Here is a 17,776-nt window from a genome sequence, read left to right on the forward strand (position 1 = left end):
CACCTGAGCTAGCCTCTCTTGCCCATCTTCCTGAGTTTCAGAGGGTCGATATCTCCGTGTTGCTGTTTCCCCAGGTCTCCACGCCCTTGTGTGTTTCTTTTGCTTAACGTTTGCCACCTGAAGCCAGCCTCTCTTGCCCATCTTCCTCAGTTTCAGAGGGTAGATATTTCAGGGTTGCTTTTTCCCCAGGTCTCCACGCCTTTGTGTTTTGTTTTTGCTTAACGATTGCCACCTGAGCTAGCCTCTCTTGCCCATGTTCCTCAGTTTCAGAGGGTAGATATTTCAGGGTTGCTTTGTCCCCAGGGCTCCACGCCTTTGTGCTTTGTTTTTGCTTAAGGATTGCCACCTGAGGTAGCCTCTCTTGCCCATCTTCCTCAGTTTCAGAGGGTGGATTTCTCCGTGTTGCTTTTTCCCCAGGTCTCCACGCCCTTGTGTGTTTCTTTTGCTTAAAGATTGCCACCTGAGCTAGCCTCTGTTGCCCATCTTCGTCCGTTTCAGAGGGTGGATTTCTCAGTGTTGCCTTTTCCCCAGCTCCCCACGCCCTTGTGTGTTTCTTTTGCTTAAAGATTGTCACCTGAGCTAGGCACTGTTGCCCTGCTTCCTCAGTTTCAGAGGGTACCTTTTACAGGGTTGCTTTTTGACCGGGTCTCCTCGCCATTGTATTTTTTTATCTTATTTTTTTTGCTTAAAGATTGCCACCTGAGCTAGCCTCTGTTGCCCATCTTCGTCCGTTTCAGAGGGTGGATTTCTCAGTGTTGCCTTTTCGCCAGCTCCCCACGCCCTTGTGTGTTTCTTTTGCTTAAAGATTGTCACCTGAGCTAGGCACTGTTGCCCTGCTTCCTCAGTTTCAGAGGGTACCTTTTTCAGGGTTGCTTTTTGACCGGGTCTCCTCGCCATTGTATTTTTTTATCTTATTTTTTTTGCTTAAAGATTGCCACCTGAGCTAGCCTCTGTTGCGCTTCTTTCTCAGTTCTAGAGGGTAGATTTCTCCGTGTTGCTTTTTCCCCAGGTCTCCACGCACTTCCTTTTATTTTTCCTTAAAAATTGCCACCTGAGCTAGCCTCTGTTGTCCATCTTCGTCGGTTTCAGAGGGTAGATTTCTCACTGTTGCTTTTTTGCCAGGTCTGCACGCCCTTGTGTTTTTTTTCTGCTTAAAGGTTGCAACCTGAGCTAGCTTCTTTTGCCCATGTTCCTCAGTTTCAGAGGGTGGATTTCTCCGTGTTGCTTTTTCCCCAGGCCTCCACGCCCTTGTGTGTTTCTTTTGCTTAAAGATTGCCACCTGAGCTAGCCTCTGTTGCCCATCTTCGTCCGTTTCAGAGGGTGGATTTCTCAGTGTTGCCTTTTCCCCAGCTCCCCACGCCCTTGTGTGTTTCTTTTGCTTAAAGATTGCCACCTGAAGCCAGCCTCTCTTGCCCATCTTCCTCAGTTTCAGAGGGTAGATATTTCAGGGTTGCTTTTTCCCCAGGTCTCCACGCCTTTGGGTTTTGTTTTTGCTTAACGATTGCCACCTGAGCTAGCCTCTCTTGCCCATCTTCCTGAGTTTCAGAGGGTCGATATCTCCGTGTTGCTGTTTCCCCAGGTCTCCACGCCCTTGTGTGTTTCTTTTGCTTAACGTTTGCCACCTGAAGCCAGCCTCTCTTGCCCATCTTCCTCAGTTTCAGAGGGTAGATATTTCAGGGTTGCTTTTTCCCCAGGTCTCCACGCCTTTGTGTTTTGTTTTTGCTTAACGATTGCCACCTGAGCTAGCCTCTCTTGCCCATGTTCCTCAGTTTCAGAGGGTAGATATTTCAGGGTTGCTTTGTCCCCAGGGCTCCACGCCTTTGTGCTTTGTTTTTGCTTAAGGATTGCCACCTGAGGTAGCCTCTCTTGCCCATCTTCCTCAGTTTCAGAGGGTGGATTTCTCCGTGTTGCTTTTTCCCCAGGCCTCCACGCCCTTGTGTGTTTCTTTTGCTTAAAGATTGCCACCTGAGCTAGCCTCTGATGCCCATCTTTGTCCGTTTCAGAGGGTGGATTTCTCAGTGTTGCCTTTTCCCCAGCTCCCCACGCCCTTGTGTGTTACTTTTGCTTAAAGATTGCCACCTGAAGCCAGCCTCTCTTGCCCATCTTCCTCAGTTTCAGAGGGTAGATATTTCAGGGTTGCTTTTTCCCCAGGTCTCCACGCCTTTGGGTTTTGTTTTTGCTTAACGATTGCCACCTGAGCTAGCCTCTCTTGCCCATCTTCCTGAGTTTCAGAGGGTCGATATCTCCGTGTTGCTGTTTCCCCAGGTCTCCACGCCCTTGTGTGTTTCTTTTGCTTAACGTTTGCCACCTGAAGCCAGCCTCTCTTGCCCATCTTCCTCAGTTTCAGAGGGTAGATATTTCAGGGTTGCTTTTTCCCCAGGTCTCCACGCCTTTGTGTTTTGTTTTTGCTTAACGATTGCCACCTGAGCTAGCCTCTCTTGCCCATGTTCCTCAGTTTCAGAGGGTAGATATTTCAGGGTTGCTTTGTCCCCAGGGCTCCACGCCTTTGTGCTTTGTTTTTGCTTAAGGATTGCCACCTGAGGTAGCCTCTCTTGCCCATCTTCCTCAGTTTCAGAGGGTGGATTTCTCCGTGTTGCTTTTTCCCCAGGCCTCCACGCCCTTGTGTGTTTCTTTTGCTTAAAGATTGCCACCTGAGCTAGCCTCTGTTGCCCATCTTTGTCCGTTTCAGAGGGTGGATTTCTCAGTGTTGCCTTTTCGCCAGCTCCCCACGCCCTTGTGTGTTTCTTTTGCTTAAAGATTGCCACCTGAAGCCAGCCTCTCTTGCCCATCTTCCTCAGTTTCAGAGGGTAGATATTTCAGGGTTGCTTTTTCCCCAGGTCTCCACGCCTTTGGGTTTTGTTTTTGCTTAACGATTGCCACCTGAGCTAGCCTCTCTTGCCCATCTTCCTGAGTTTCAGAGGGTCGATATCTCCGTGTTGCTGTTTCCCCAGGTCTCCACGCCCTTGTGTGTTTCTTTTGCTTAACGTTTGCCACCTGAAGCCAGCCTCTCTTGCCCATCTTCCTCAGTTTCAGAGGGTAGATATTTCAGGGTTGCTTTTTCCCCAGGTCTCCACGCCTTTGTGCTTTGTTTTTGCTTAAGGATTGCCACCTGAGGTAGCCTCTCTTGCCCATCTTCCTCAGTTTCAGAGGGTGGATTTCTCCGTGTTGCTTTTTCCCCAGGCCTCCACGCCCTTGTGTGTTTGTTTTGCTTAAAGATTGCCACCTGAGCTAGCCTCTGTTGCCCATCTTCGTCCGTTTCAGAGGGTGGATTTCTCAGTGTTGCCTTTTCGCCAGCTCCCCACGCCCTTGTGTGTTTCTTTTGCTTAAAGATTGCCACCTGAAGCCAGCCTCTCTTGCCCATCTTCCTCAGTTTCAGAGGGTAGATATTTCAGGGTTGCTTTTTCCCCAGGTCTCCACGCCTTTGGGTTTTGTTTTTGCTTAACGATTGCCACCTGAGCTAGCCTCTCTTGCCCATCTTCCTGAGTTTCAGAGGGTCGATATCTCCGTGTTGCTGTTTCCCCAGGTCTCCACGCCCTTGTGTGTTTCTTTTGCTTAACGTTTGCCACCTGAAGCCAGCCTCTCTTGCCCATCTTCCTCAGTTTCAGAGGGTAGATATTTCAGGGTTGCTTTTTCCCCAGGTCTCCACGCCTTTGTGTTTTGTTTTTGCTTAACGATTGCCACCTGAGCTAGCCTCTCTTGCCCATGTTCCTCAGTTTCAGAGGGTAGATATTTCAGGGTTGCTTTGTCCCCAGGGCTCCACGCCTTTGTGCTTTGTTTTTGCTTAAGGATTGCCACCTGAGGTAGCCTCTCTTGCCCATCTTCCTCAGTTTCAGAGGGTGGATTTCTCCGTGTTGCTTTTTCCCCAGGCCTCCACGCCCTTGTGTGTTTCTTTTGCTTAAAGATTGCCACCTGAGCTAGCCTCTGTTGCCCATCTTCGTCCGTTTCAGAGGGTGGATTTCTCAGTGTTGCCTTTTCGCCAGCTCCCCATGCCCTTGTGTGTTTCTTTTGCTTAAAGATTGTCACCTGAGCTAGGCACTGTTGCCCTGCTTCCTCAGTTTCAGAGGGTACCTTTTTCAGGGTTGCTTTTTGACCGGGTCTCCTCGCCATTGTATTTTTTTATCTTATTTTTTTTGCTTAAAGATTGCCACCTGAGCTAGCCTCTGTTGTCCATCTTCGTCGGTTTCAGAGGGTAGATTTCTCACTGTTGCTTTTTTGCCAGGTCTGCACGCCCTTGTGTTTTTTTTCTGCTTAAAGGTTGCAACCTGAGCTAGCTTCTTTTGCCCATGTTCCTCAGTTTCAGAGGGTGGATTTCTCCGTGTTGCTTTTTCCCCAGGCCTCCACGCCCTTGTGTGTTTCTTTTGCTTAACGATTGCCACCTGAGCTAGCCTCTGTTGCCCATCTCTGTCCGTTTCAGAGGGTGGATTTCTCAGTGTTGCCTTTTCCCCAGCTCCCCACGCCCTTGTGTGTTTCTTTTGCTTAAAGATTGCCACCTGAAGCCAGCCTCTCTTGCCCATCTTCCTCAGTTTCAGAGGGTAGATATTTCAGGGTTGCTTTTTCCCCAGGTCTCCACGCCTTTGGGTTTTGTTTTTGCTTAACGATTGCCACCTGAGCTAGCCTCTCTTGCCCATCTTCCTGAGTTTCAGAGGGTCGATATCTCCGTGTTGCTGTTTCCCCAGGTCTCCACGCCCTTGTGTGTTTCTTTTGCTTAACGTTTGCCACCTGAAGCCAGCCTCTCTTGCCCATCTTCCTCAGTTTCAGAGGGTAGATATTTCAGGGTTGCTTTTTCCCCAGGTCTCCACGCCTTTGTGTTTTGTTTTTGCTTAACGATTGCCACCTGAGCTAGCCTCTCTTGCCCATCTTCCTGAGTTTCAGAGGGTCGATATCTCCGTGTTGCTGTTTCCCCAGGTCTCCACGCCCTTGTGTGTTTCTTTTGCTTAACGTTTGCCACCTGAAGCCAGCCTCTCTTGCCCATCTTCCTCAGTTTCAGAGGGTAGATATTTCAGGGTTGCTTTTTCCCCAGGTCTCCACGCCTTTGTGTTTTGTTTTTGCTTAACGATTGCCACCTGAGCTAGCCTCTCTTGCCCATGTTCCTCAGTTTCAGAGGGTAGATATTTCAGGGTTGCTTTGTCCCCAGGGCTCCACGCCTTTGTGCTTTGTTTTTGCTTAAGGATTGCCACCTGAGGTAGCCTCTCTTGCCCATCTTCCTCAGTTTCAGAGGGTGGATTTCTCCGTGTTGCTTTTTCCCCAGGTCTCCACGCCCTTGTGTGTTTCTTTTGCTTAAAGATTGCCACCTGAGCTAGCCTCTGTTGCCCATCTTCGTCCGTTTCAGAGGGTGGATTTCTCAGTGTTGCCTTTTCGCCAGCTCCCCACGCCCTTGTGTGTTTCTTTTGCTTAAAGATTGTCACCTGAGCTAGGCACTGTTGCCCTGCTTCCTCAGTTTCAGAGGGTACCTTTTTCAGGGTTGCTTTTTGACCGGGTCTCCTCGCCATTGTATTTTTTTATCTTATTTTTTTTGCTTAAAGATTGCCACCTGAGCTAACCTCTGTTGCCCATCTTCGTCCGTTTCAGAGGGTGGATTTCTCAGTGTTGCCTTTTCGCCAGCTCCCCACGCCCTTGTGTGTTTCTTTTGCTTAAAGATTGTCACCTGAGCTAGGCACTGTTGCCCTGCTTCCTCAGTTTCAGAGGGTACCTTTTTCAGGGTTGCTTTTTGACCGGGTCTCCTCGCCATTGTATTTTTTTATCTTATTTTTTTTGCTTAAAGATTGCCACCTGAGCTAGCCTCTGTTGCCCATCTTCGTCCGTTTCAGAGGGTGGATTTCTCAGTGTTGCCTTTTCGCCAGCTCCCCACGCCCTTGTGTGTTTCTTTTGCTTAAAGATTGTCACCTGAGCTAGGCACTGTTGCCCTGCTTCCTCAGTTTCAGAGGGTACCTTTTTCAGGGTTGCTTTTTGACCGGGTCTCCTCGCCATTGTATTTTTTTATTTTATTTTTTTTGCTTAAAGATTGCCACCTGAGCTAGCCTCTGTTGCGCTTCTTTCTCAGTTCTAGAGGGTAGATTTCTCCGTGTTGCTTTTTCCCCAGGTCTCCACGCACTTCCTTTTATTTTTCCTTAAAAATTGCCACCTGAGCTAGCCTCTGTTGTCCATCTTCGTCGGTTTCAGAGGGTAGATTTCTCACTGTTGCTTTTTTGCCAGGTCTGCACGCCCTTGTGTTTTTTTTCTGCTTAAAGGTTGCAACCTGAGCTAGCTTCTTTTGCCCATGTTCCTCAGTTTCAGAGGGTGGATTTCTCCGTGTTGCTTTTTCCCCAGGCCTCCACGCCCTTGTGTGTTTCTTTTGCTTAAAGATTGCCACCTGAGCTAGCCTCTGTTGCCCATCTTCGTCCGTTTCAGAGGGTGGATTTCTCAGTGTTGCCTTTTCCCCAGCTCCCCACGCCCTTGTGTGTTTCTTTTGCTTAAAGATTGCCACCTGAAGCCAGCCTCTCTTGCCCATCTTCCTCAGTTTCAGAGGGTAGATATTTCAGGGTTGCTTTTTCCCCAGGTCTCCACGCCTTTGGGTTTTGTTTTTGCTTAACGATTGCCACCTGAGCTAGCCTCTCTTGCCCATCTTCCTGAGTTTCAGAGGGTCGATATCTCCGTGTTGCTGTTTCCCCAGGTCTCCACGCCCTTGTGTGTTTCTTTTGCTTAACGTTTGCCACCTGAAGCCAGCCTCTCTTGCCCATCTTCCTCAGTTTCAGAGGGTAGATATTTCAGGGTTGCTTTTTCCCCAGGTCTCCACGCCTTTGTGTTTTGTTTTTGCTTAACGATTGCCACCTGAGCTAGCCTCTCTTGCCCATGTTCCTCAGTTTCAGAGGGTAGATATTTCAGGGTTGCTTTGTCCCCAGGGCTCCACGCCTTTGTGCTTTGTTTTTGCTTAAGGATTGCCACCTGAGGTAGCCTCTCTTGCCCATCTTCCTCAGTTTCAGAGGGTGGATTTCTCCGTGTTGCTTTTTCCCCAGGCCTCCACGCCCTTGTGTGTTTCTTTTGCTTAAAGATTGCCACCTGAGCTAGCCTCTGTTGCCCATCTTTGTCCGTTTCAGAGGGTGGATTTCTCAGTGTTGCCTTTTCCCCAGCTCCCCACGCCCTTGTGTGTTTCTTTTGCTTAAAGATTGCCACCTGAAGCCAGCCTCTCTTGCCCATCTTCCTCAGTTTCAGAGGGTAGATATTTCAGGGTTGCTTTTTCCCCAGGTCTCCACGCCTTTGGGTTTTGTTTTTGCTTAACGATTGCCACCTGAGCTAGCCTCTCTTGCCCATCTTCCTGAGTTTCAGAGGGTCGATATCTCCGTGTTGCTGTTTCCCCAGGTCTCCACGCCCTTGTGTGTTTCTTTTGCTTAACGTTTGCCACCTGAAGCCAGCCTCTCTTGCCCATCTTCCTCAGTTTCAGAGGGTAGATATTTCAGGGTTGCTTTTTCCCCAGGTCTCCACGCCTTTGTGTTTTGTTTTTGCTTAACGATTGCCACCTGAGCTAGCCTCTCTTGCCCATGTTCCTCAGTTTCAGAGGGTAGATATTTCAGGGTTGCTTTGTCCCCAGGGCTCCACGCCTTTGTGCTTTGTTTTTGCTTAAGGATTGCCACCTGAGGTAGCCTCTCTTGCCCATCTTCCTCAGTTTCAGAGGGTGGATTTCTCCGTGTTGCTTTTTCCCCAGGCCTCCACGCCCTTGTGTGTTTCTTTTGCTTAAAGATTGCCACCTGAGCTAGCCTCTGTTGCCCATCTTTGTCCGTTTCAGAGGGTGGATTTCTCAGTGTTGCCTTTTCGCCAGCTCCCCACGCCCTTGTGTGTTTCTTTTGCTTAAAGATTGCCACCTGAAGCCAGCCTCTCTTGCCCATCTTCCTCAGTTTCAGAGGGTAGATATTTCAGGGTTGCTTTTTCCCCAGGTCTCCACGCCTTTGGGTTTTGTTTTTGCTTAACGATTGCCACCTGAGCTAGCCTCTCTTGCCCATCTTCCTGAGTTTCAGAGGGTCGATATCTCCGTGTTGCTGTTTCCCCAGGTCTCCACGCCCTTGTGTGTTTCTTTTGCTTAACGTTTGCCACCTGAAGCCAGCCTCTCTTGCCCATCTTCCTCAGTTTCAGAGGGTAGATATTTCAGGGTTGCTTTTTCCCCAGGTCTCCACGCCTTTGTGCTTTGTTTTTGCTTAAGGATTGCCACCTGAGGTAGCCTCTCTTGCCCATCTTCCTCAGTTTCAGAGGGTGGATTTCTCCGTGTTGCTTTTTCCCCAGGCCTCCACGCCCTTGTGTGTTTGTTTTGCTTAAAGATTGCCACCTGAGCTAGCCTCTGTTGCCCATCTTCGTCCGTTTCAGAGGGTGGATTTCTCAGTGTTGCCTTTTCGCCAGCTCCCCACGCCCTTGTGTGTTTCTTTTGCTTAAAGATTGCCACCTGAAGCCAGCCTCTCTTGCCCATCTTCCTCAGTTTCAGAGGGTAGATATTTCAGGGTTGCTTTTTCCCCAGGTCTCCACGCCTTTGGGTTTTGTTTTTGCTTAACGATTGCCACCTGAGCTAGCCTCTCTTGCCCATCTTCCTGAGTTTCAGAGGGTCGATATCTCCGTGTTGCTGTTTCCCCAGGTCTCCACGCCCTTGTGTGTTTCTTTTGCTTAACGTTTGCCACCTGAAGCCAGCCTCTCTTGCCCATCTTCCTCAGTTTCAGAGGGTAGATATTTCAGGGTTGCTTTTTCCCCAGGTCTCCACGCCTTTGTGTTTTGTTTTTGCTTAACGATTGCCACCTGAGCTAGCCTCTCTTGCCCATGTTCCTCAGTTTCAGAGGGTAGATATTTCAGGGTTGCTTTGTCCCCAGGGCTCCACGCCTTTGTGCTTTGTTTTTGCTTAAGGATTGCCACCTGAGGTAGCCTCTCTTGCCCATCTTCCTCAGTTTCAGAGGGTGGATTTCTCCGTGTTGCTTTTTCCCCAGGCCTCCACGCCCTTGTGTGTTTCTTTTGCTTAAAGATTGCCACCTGAGCTAGCCTCTGTTGCCCATCTTCGTCCGTTTCAGAGGGTGGATTTCTCAGTGTTGCCTTTTCGCCAGCTCCCCATGCCCTTGTGTGTTTCTTTTGCTTAAAGATTGTCACCTGAGCTAGGCACTGTTGCCCTGCTTCCTCAGTTTCAGAGGGTACCTTTTTCAGGGTTGCTTTTTGACCGGGTCTCCTCGCCATTGTATTTTTTTATCTTATTTTTTTTGCTTAAAGATTGCCACCTGAGCTAGCCTCTGTTGCCCATCTTCGTCCGTTTCAGAGGGTGGATTTCTCAGTGTTGCCTTTTCCCCAGCTCCCCACGCCCTTGTGTGTTTCTTTTGCTTAAAGATTGCCACCTGAAGCCAGCCTCTCTTGCCCATCTTCCTCAGTTTCAGAGGGTAGATATTTCAGGGTTGCTTTTTCCCCAGGTCTCCACGCCTTTGGGTTTTGTTTTTGCTTAACGATTGCCATCTGAGCTAGCCTCTCTTGCCCATCTTCCTGAGTTTCAGAGGGTCGATATCTCCGTGTTGCTGTTTCCCCAGGTCTCCACGCCCTTGTGTGTTTCTTTTGCTTAACGTTTGCCACCTGAGCTAGCCTCTCTTGCCCATGTTCCTCAGTTTCAGAGGGTAGATATTTCAGGGTTGCTTTGTCCCCAGGGCTCCACGCCTTTGTGCTTTGTTTTTGCTTAAGCATTGCCACCTGAGGTAGCCTCTCTTGCCCATCTTCCTCAGTTTCAGAGGGTGGATTTCTCCGTGTTGCTTTTTCCCCAGGCCTCCACGCCCTTGTGTGTTTCTTTTGCTTAAAGATTGCCACCTGAGCTAGCCTCTGTTGCCCATCTTCGTCCGTTTCAGAGGGTGGATTTCTCAGTGTTGCCTTTTCGCCAGCTCCCCACGCCCTTGTGTGTTTCTTTTGCTTAAAGATTGCCACCTGAAGCCAGCCTCTCTTGCCCATCTTCCTCAGTTTCAGAGGGTAGATATTTCAGGGTTGCTTTTTCCCCAGGTCTCCACGCCTTTGGGTTTTGTTTTTGCTTAACGATTGCCACCTGAGCTAGCCTCTCTTGCCCATCTTCCTGAGTTTCAGAGGGTCGATATCTCCGTGTTGCTGTTTCCCCAGGTCTCCACGCCCTTGTGTGTTTCTTTTGCTTAACGATTGCCACCTGAGCTAGCCTCTCTTGCCCATCTTCCTGAGTTTCAGAGGGTCGATATCTCCGTGTTGCTGTTTCCCCAGGTCTCCACGCCCTTGTGTGTTTCTTTTGCTTAACGTTTGCCACCTGAAGCCAGCCTCTCTTGCCCATCTTCCTCAGTTTCAGAGGGTAGATATTTCAGGGTTGCTTTTTCCCCAGGTCTCCACGCCTTTGTGTTTTGTTTTTGCTTAACGATTGCCACCTGAGCTAGCCTCTCTTGCCCATGTTCCTCAGTTTCAGAGGGTAGATATTTCAGGGTTGCTTTGTCCCCAGGGCTCCACGCCTTTGTGCTTTGTTTTTGCTTAAGGATTGCCACCTGAGGTAGCCTCTCTTGCCCATCTTCCTCAGTTTCAGAGGGTGGATTTCTCCGTGTTGCTTTTTCCCCAGGTCTCCACGCCCTTGTGTGTTTCTTTTGCTTAAAGATTGCCACCTGAGCTAGCCTCTGTTGCCCATCTTCGTCCGTTTCAGAGGGTGGATTTCTCAGTGTTGCCTTTTCGCCAGCTCCCCACGCCCTTGTGTGTTTCTTTTGCTTAAAGATTGTCACCTGAGCTAGGCACTGTTGCCCTGCTTCCTCAGTTTCAGAGGGTACCTTTTTCAGGGTTGCTTTTTGACCGGGTCTCCTCGCCATTGTATTTTTTTATCTTATTTTTTTTGCTTAAATATTGCCACCTGAGCTAACCTCTGTTGCCCATCTTCGTCCGTTTCAGAGGGTGGATTTCTCAGTGTTGCCTTTTCGCCAGCTCCCCACGCCCTTGTGTGTTTCTTTTGCTTAAAGATTGTCACCTGAGCTAGGCACTGTTGCCCTGCTTCCTCAGTTTCAGAGGGTACCTTTTTCAGGGTTGCTTTTTGACCGGGTCTCCTCGAAATTGTATTTTTTTATCTTATTTTTTTTGCTTAAAGATTGCCACCTGAGCTAGCCTCTGTTGCCCATCTTCGTCCGTTTCAGAGGGTGGATTTCTCAGTGTTGCCTTTTCGCCAGCTCCCCACGCCCTTGTGTGTTTCTTTTGCTTAAAGATTGTCACCTGAGCTAGGCACTGTTGCCCTGCTTCCTCAGTTTCAGAGGGTACCTTTTTCAGGGTTGCTTTTTGACCGGGTCTCCTCGCCATTGTATTTTTTTATTTTATTTTTTTTGCTTAAAGATTGCCACCTGAGCTAGCCTCTGTTGCGCTTCTTTCTCAGTTCTAGAGGGTAGATTTCTCCGTGTTGCTTTTTCCCCAGGTCTCCACGCACTTCCTTTTATTTTTCCTTAAAAATTGCCACCTGAGCTAGCCTCTGTTGTCCATCTTCGTCGGTTTCAGAGGGTAGATTTCTCACTGTTGCTTTTTTGCCAGGTCTGCACGCCCTTGTGTTTTTTTTCTGCTTAAAGGTTGCAACCTGAGCTAGCTTCTTTTGCCCATGTTCCTCAGTTTCAGAGGGTGGATTTCTCCGTGTTGCTTTTTCCCCAGGCCTCCACGCCCTTGTGTGTTTCTTTTGCTTAACGATTGCCACCTGAGCTAGCCTCTGTTGCCCATCTCTGTCCGTTTCAGAGGGTGGATTTCTCAGTGTTGCCTTTTCCCCAGCTCCCCACGCCCTTGTGTGTTTCTTTTGCTTAAAGATTGCCACCTGAAGCCAGCCTCTCTTGCCCATCTTCCTCAGTTTCAGAGGGTAGATATTTCAGGGTTGCTTTTTCCCCAGGTCTCCACGCCTTTGGGTTTTGTTTTTGCTTAACGATTGCCACCTGAGCTAGCCTCTCTTGCCCATCTTCCTGAGTTTCAGAGGGTCGATATCTCCGTGTTGCTGTTTCCCCAGGTCTCCACGCCCTTGTGTGTTTCTTTTGCTTAACGTTTGCCACCTGAAGCCAGCCTCTCTTGCCCATCTTCCTCAGTTTCAGAGGGTAGATATTTCAGGGTTGCTTTTTCCCCAGGTCTCCACGCCTTTGTGTTTTGTTTTTGCTTAACGATTGCCACCTGAGCTAGCCTCTCTTGCCCATGTTCCTCAGTTTCAGAGGGTAGATATTTCAGGGTTGCTTTGTCCCCAGGGCTCCACGCCTTTGTGCTTTGTTTTTGCTTAAGGATTGCCACCTGAGGTAGCCTCTCTTGCCCATCTTCCTCAGTTTCAGAGGGTGGATTTCTCCGTGTTGCTTTTTCCCCAGGTCTCCACGCCCTTGTGTGTTTCTTTTGCTTAAAGATTGCCACCTGAGCTAGCCTCTGTTGCCCATCTTCGTCCGTTTCAGAGGGTGGATTTCTCAGTGTTGCCTTTTCCCCAGCTCCCCACGCCCTTGTGTGTTTCTTTTGCTTAAAGATTGTCACCTGAGCTAGGCACTGTTGCCCTGCTTCCTCAGTTTCAGAGGGTACCTTTTACAGGGTTGCTTTTTGACCGGGTCTCCTCGCCATTGTATTTTTTTATCTTATTTTTTTTGCTTAAAGATTGCCACCTGAGCTAGCCTCTGTTGCCCATCTTCGTCCGTTTCAGAGGGTGGATTTCTCAGTGTTGCCTTTTCGCCAGCTCCCCACGCCCTTGTGTGTTTCTTTTGCTTAAAGATTGTCACCTGAGCTAGGCACTGTTGCCCTGCTTCCTCAGTTTCAGAGGGTACCTTTTTCAGGGTTGCTTTTTGACCGGGTCTCCTCGCCATTGTATTTTTTTATCTTATTTTTTTTGCTTAAAGATTGCCACCTGAGCTAGCCTCTGTTGCGCTTCTTTCTCAGTTCTAGAGGGTAGATTTCTCCGTGTTGCTTTTTCCCCAGGTCTCCACGCACTTCCTTTTATTTTTCCTTAAAAATTGCCACCTGAGCTAGCCTCTGTTGTCCATCTTCGTCGGTTTCAGAGGGTAGATTTCTCACTGTTGCTTTTTTGCCAGGTCTGCACGCCCTTGTGTTTTTTTTCTGCTTAAAGGTTGCAACCTGAGCTAGCTTCTTTTGCCCATGTTCCTCAGTTTCAGAGGGTGGATTTCTCCGTGTTGCTTTTTCCCCAGGCCTCCACGCCCTTGTGTGTTTCTTTTGCTTAAAGATTGCCACCTGAGCTAGCCTCTGTTGCCCATCTTCGTCCGTTTCAGAGGGTGGATTTCTCAGTGTTGCCTTTTCCCCAGCTCCCCACGCCCTTGTGTGTTTCTTTTGCTTAAAGATTGCCACCTGAAGCCAGCCTCTCTTGCCCATCTTCCTCAGTTTCAGAGGGTAGATATTTCAGGGTTGCTTTTTCCCCAGGTCTCCACGCCTTTGGGTTTTGTTTTTGCTTAACGATTGCCACCTGAGCTAGCCTCTCTTGCCCATCTTCCTGAGTTTCAGAGGGTCGATATCTCCGTGTTGCTGTTTCCCCAGGTCTCCACGCCCTTGTGTGTTTCTTTTGCTTAACGTTTGCCACCTGAAGCCAGCCTCTCTTGCCCATCTTCCTCAGTTTCAGAGGGTAGATATTTCAGGGTTGCTTTTTCCCCAGGTCTCCACGCCTTTGTGTTTTGTTTTTGCTTAACGATTGCCACCTGAGCTAGCCTCTCTTGCCCATGTTCCTCAGTTTCAGAGGGTAGATATTTCAGGGTTGCTTTGTCCCCAGGGCTCCACGCCTTTGTGCTTTGTTTTTGCTTAAGGATTGCCACCTGAGGTAGCCTCTCTTGCCCATCTTCCTCAGTTTCAGAGGGTGGATTTCTCCGTGTTGCTTTTTCCCCAGGCCTCCACGCCCTTGTGTGTTTCTTTTGCTTAAAGATTGCCACCTGAGCTAGCCTCTGATGCCCATCTTTGTCCGTTTCAGAGGGTGGATTTCTCAGTGTTGCCTTTTCCCCAGCTCCCCACGCCCTTGTGTGTTACTTTTGCTTAAAGATTGCCACCTGAAGCCAGCCTCTCTTGCCCATCTTCCTCAGTTTCAGAGGGTAGATATTTCAGGGTTGCTTTTTCCCCAGGTCTCCACGCCTTTGGGTTTTGTTTTTGCTTAACGATTGCCACCTGAGCTAGCCTCTCTTGCCCATCTTCCTGAGTTTCAGAGGGTCGATATCTCCGTGTTGCTGTTTCCCCAGGTCTCCACGCCCTTGTGTGTTTCTTTTGCTTAACGTTTGCCACCTGAAGCCAGCCTCTCTTGCCCATCTTCCTCAGTTTCAGAGGGTAGATATTTCAGGGTTGCTTTTTCCCCAGGTCTCCACGCCTTTGTGTTTTGTTTTTGCTTAACGATTGCCACCTGAGCTAGCCTCTCTTGCCCATGTTCCTCAGTTTCAGAGGGTAGATATTTCAGGGTTGCTTTGTCCCCAGGGCTCCACGCCTTTGTGCTTTGTTTTTGCTTAAGGATTGCCACCTGAGGTAGCCTCTCTTGCCCATCTTCCTCAGTTTCAGAGGGTGGATTTCTCCGTGTTGCTTTTTCCCCAGGCCTCCACGCCCTTGTGTGTTTCTTTTGCTTAAAGATTGCCACCTGAGCTAGCCTCTGTTGCCCATCTTTGTCCGTTTCAGAGGGTGGATTTCTCAGTGTTGCCTTTTCGCCAGCTCCCCACGCCCTTGTGTGTTTCTTTTGCTTAAAGATTGCCACCTGAAGCCAGCCTCTCTTGCCCATCTTCCTCAGTTTCAGAGGGTAGATATTTCAGGGTTGCTTTTTCCCCAGGTCTCCACGCCTTTGGGTTTTGTTTTTGCTTAACGATTGCCACCTGAGCTAGCCTCTCTTGCCCATCTTCCTGAGTTTCAGAGGGTCGATATCTCCGTGTTGCTGTTTCCCCAGGTCTCCACGCCCTTGTGTGTTTCTTTTGCTTAACGTTTGCCACCTGAAGCCAGCCTCTCTTGCCCATCTTCCTCAGTTTCAGAGGGTAGATATTTCAGGGTTGCTTTTTCCCCAGGTCTCCACGCCTTTGTGCTTTGTTTTTGCTTAAGGATTGCCACCTGAGGTAGCCTCTCTTGCCCATCTTCCTCAGTTTCAGAGGGTGGATTTCTCCGTGTTGCTTTTTCCCCAGGCCTCCACGCCCTTGTGTGTTTGTTTTGCTTAAAGATTGCCACCTGAGCTAGCCTCTGTTGCCCATCTTCGTCCGTTTCAGAGGGTGGATTTCTCAGTGTTGCCTTTTCGCCAGCTCCCCACGCCCTTGTGTGTTTCTTTTGCTTAAAGATTGCCACCTGAAGCCAGCCTCTCTTGCCCATCTTCCTCAGTTTCAGAGGGTAGATATTTCAGGGTTGCTTTTTCCCCAGGTCTCCACGCCTTTGGGTTTTGTTTTTGCTTAACGATTGCCACCTGAGCTAGCCTCTCTTGCCCATCTTCCTGAGTTTCAGAGGGTCGATATCTCCGTGTTGCTGTTTCCCCAGGTCTCCACGCCCTTGTGTGTTTCTTTTGCTTAACGTTTGCCACCTGAAGCCAGCCTCTCTTGCCCATCTTCCTCAGTTTCAGAGGGTAGATATTTCAGGGTTGCTTTTTCCCCAGGTCTCCACGCCTTTGTGTTTTGTTTTTGCTTAACGATTGCCACCTGAGCTAGCCTCTCTTGCCCATGTTCCTCAGTTTCAGAGGGTAGATATTTCAGGGTTGCTTTGTCCCCAGGGCTCCACGCCTTTGTGCTTTGTTTTTGCTTAAGGATTGCCACCTGAGGTAGCCTCTCTTGCCCATCTTCCTCAGTTTCAGAGGGTGGATTTCTCCGTGTTGCTTTTTCCCCAGGCCTCCACGCCCTTGTGTGTTTCTTTTGCTTAAAGATTGCCACCTGAGCTAGCCTCTGTTGCCCATCTTCGTCCGTTTCAGAGGGTGGATTTCTCAGTGTTGCCTTTTCGCCAGCTCCCCATGCCCTTGTGTGTTTCTTTTGCTTAAAGATTGTCACCTGAGCTAGGCACTGTTGCCCTGCTTCCTCAGTTTCAGAGGGTACCTTTTTCAGGGTTGCTTTTTGACCGGGTCTCCTCGCCATTGTATTTTTTTATCTTATTTTTTTTGCTTAAAGATTGCCACCTGAGCTAGCCTCTGTTGCCCATCTTCGTCCGTTTCAGAGGGTGGATTTCTCAGTGTTGCCTTTTCGCCAGCTCCCCACGCCCTTGTGTGTTTCTTTTGCTTAAAGATTGTCACCTGAGCTAGGCACTGTTGCCCTGCTTCCTCAGTTTCAGAGGGTACCTTTTTCAGGGTTGCTTTTTGACCGGGTCTCCTCGCCATTGTATTTTTTTATCTTATTTTTTTTGCTTAAAGATTGCCACCTGAGCTAGCCTCTGTTGTCCATCTTCGTCGGTTTCAGAGGGTAGATTTCTCACTGTTGCTTTTTTGCCAGGTCTGCACGCCCTTGTGTTTTTTTTCTGCTTAAAGGTTGCAACCTGAGCTAGCTTCTTTTGCCCATGTTCCTCAGTTTCAGAGGGTGGATTTCTCCGTGTTGCTTTTTCCCCAGGCCTCCACGCCCTTGTGTGTTTCTTTTGCTTAACGATTGCCACCTGAGCTAGCCTCTGTTGCCCATCTCTGTCCGTTTCAGAGGGTGGATTTCTCAGTGTTGCCTTTTCCCCAGCTCCCCACGCCCTTGTGTGTTTCTTTTGCTTAAAGATTGCCACCTGAAGCCAGCCTCTCTTGCCCATCTTCCTCAGTTTCAGAGGGTAGATATTTCAGGGTTGCTTTTTCCCCAGGTCTCCACGCCTTTGGGTTTTGTTTTTGCTTAACGATTGCCACCTGAGCTAGCCTCTCTTGCCCATCTTCCTGAGTTTCAGAGGGTCGATATCTCCGTGTTGCTGTTTCCCCAGGTCTCCACGCCCTTGTGTGTTTCTTTTGCTTAACGTTTGCCACCTGAAGCCAGCCTCTCTTGCCCATCTTCCTCAGTTTCAGAGGGTAGATATTTCAGGGTTGCTTTTTCCCCAGGTCTCCACGCCTTTGTGTTTTGTTTTTGCTTAACGATTGCCACCTGAGCTAGCCTCTCTTGCCCATCTTCCTGAGTTTCAGAGGGTCGATATCTCCGTGTTGCTGTTTCCCCAGGTCTCCACGCCCTTGTGTGTTTCTTTTGCTTAACGTTTGCCACCTGAAGCCAGCCTCTCTTGCCCATCTTCCTCAGTTTCAGAGGGTAGATATTTCAGGGTTGCTTTTTCCCCAGGTCTCCACGCCTTTGTGTTTTGTTTTTGCTTAACGATTGCCACCTGAGCTAGCCTCTCTTGCCCATGTTCCTCAGTTTCAGAGGGTAGATATTTCAGGGTTGCTTTGTCCCCAGGGCTCCACGCCTTTGTGCTTTGTTTTTGCTTAAGGATTGCCACCTGAGGTAGCCTCTCTTGCCCATCTTCCTCAGTTTCAGAGGGTGGATTTCTCCGTGTTGCTTTTTCCCCAGGTCTCCACGCCCTTGTGTGTTTCTTTTGCTTAAAGATTGCCACCTGAGCTAGCCTCTGTTGCCCATCTTCGTCCGTTTCAGAGGGTGGATTTCTCAGTGTTGCCTTTTCCCCAGCTCCCCACGCCCTTGTGTGTTTCTTTTGCTTAAAGATTGTCACCTGAGCTAGGCACTGTTGCCCTGCTTCCTCAGTTTCAGAGGGTACATTTTTCAGGGTTGCTTTTTGACCGGGTCTCCTCGCCATTGTATTTTTTTATCTTATTTTTTTTGCTTAAAGATTGCCACCTGAGCTAGCCTCTGTTGCCCATCTTCGTCCGTTTCAGAGGGTGGATTTCTCAGTGTTGCCTTTTCGCCAGCTCCCCACGCCCTTGTGTGTTTCTTTTGCTTAAAGATTGTCACCTGAGCTAGGCACTGTTGCC

Source organism: Equus asinus, chromosome 4 (genome assembly GCF_041296235.1).
Source record: "Equus asinus isolate D_3611 breed Donkey chromosome 4, EquAss-T2T_v2, whole genome shotgun sequence".
In the NCBI taxonomy this organism is placed as follows: Eukaryota; Metazoa; Chordata; class Mammalia; order Perissodactyla; family Equidae; genus Equus; species Equus asinus.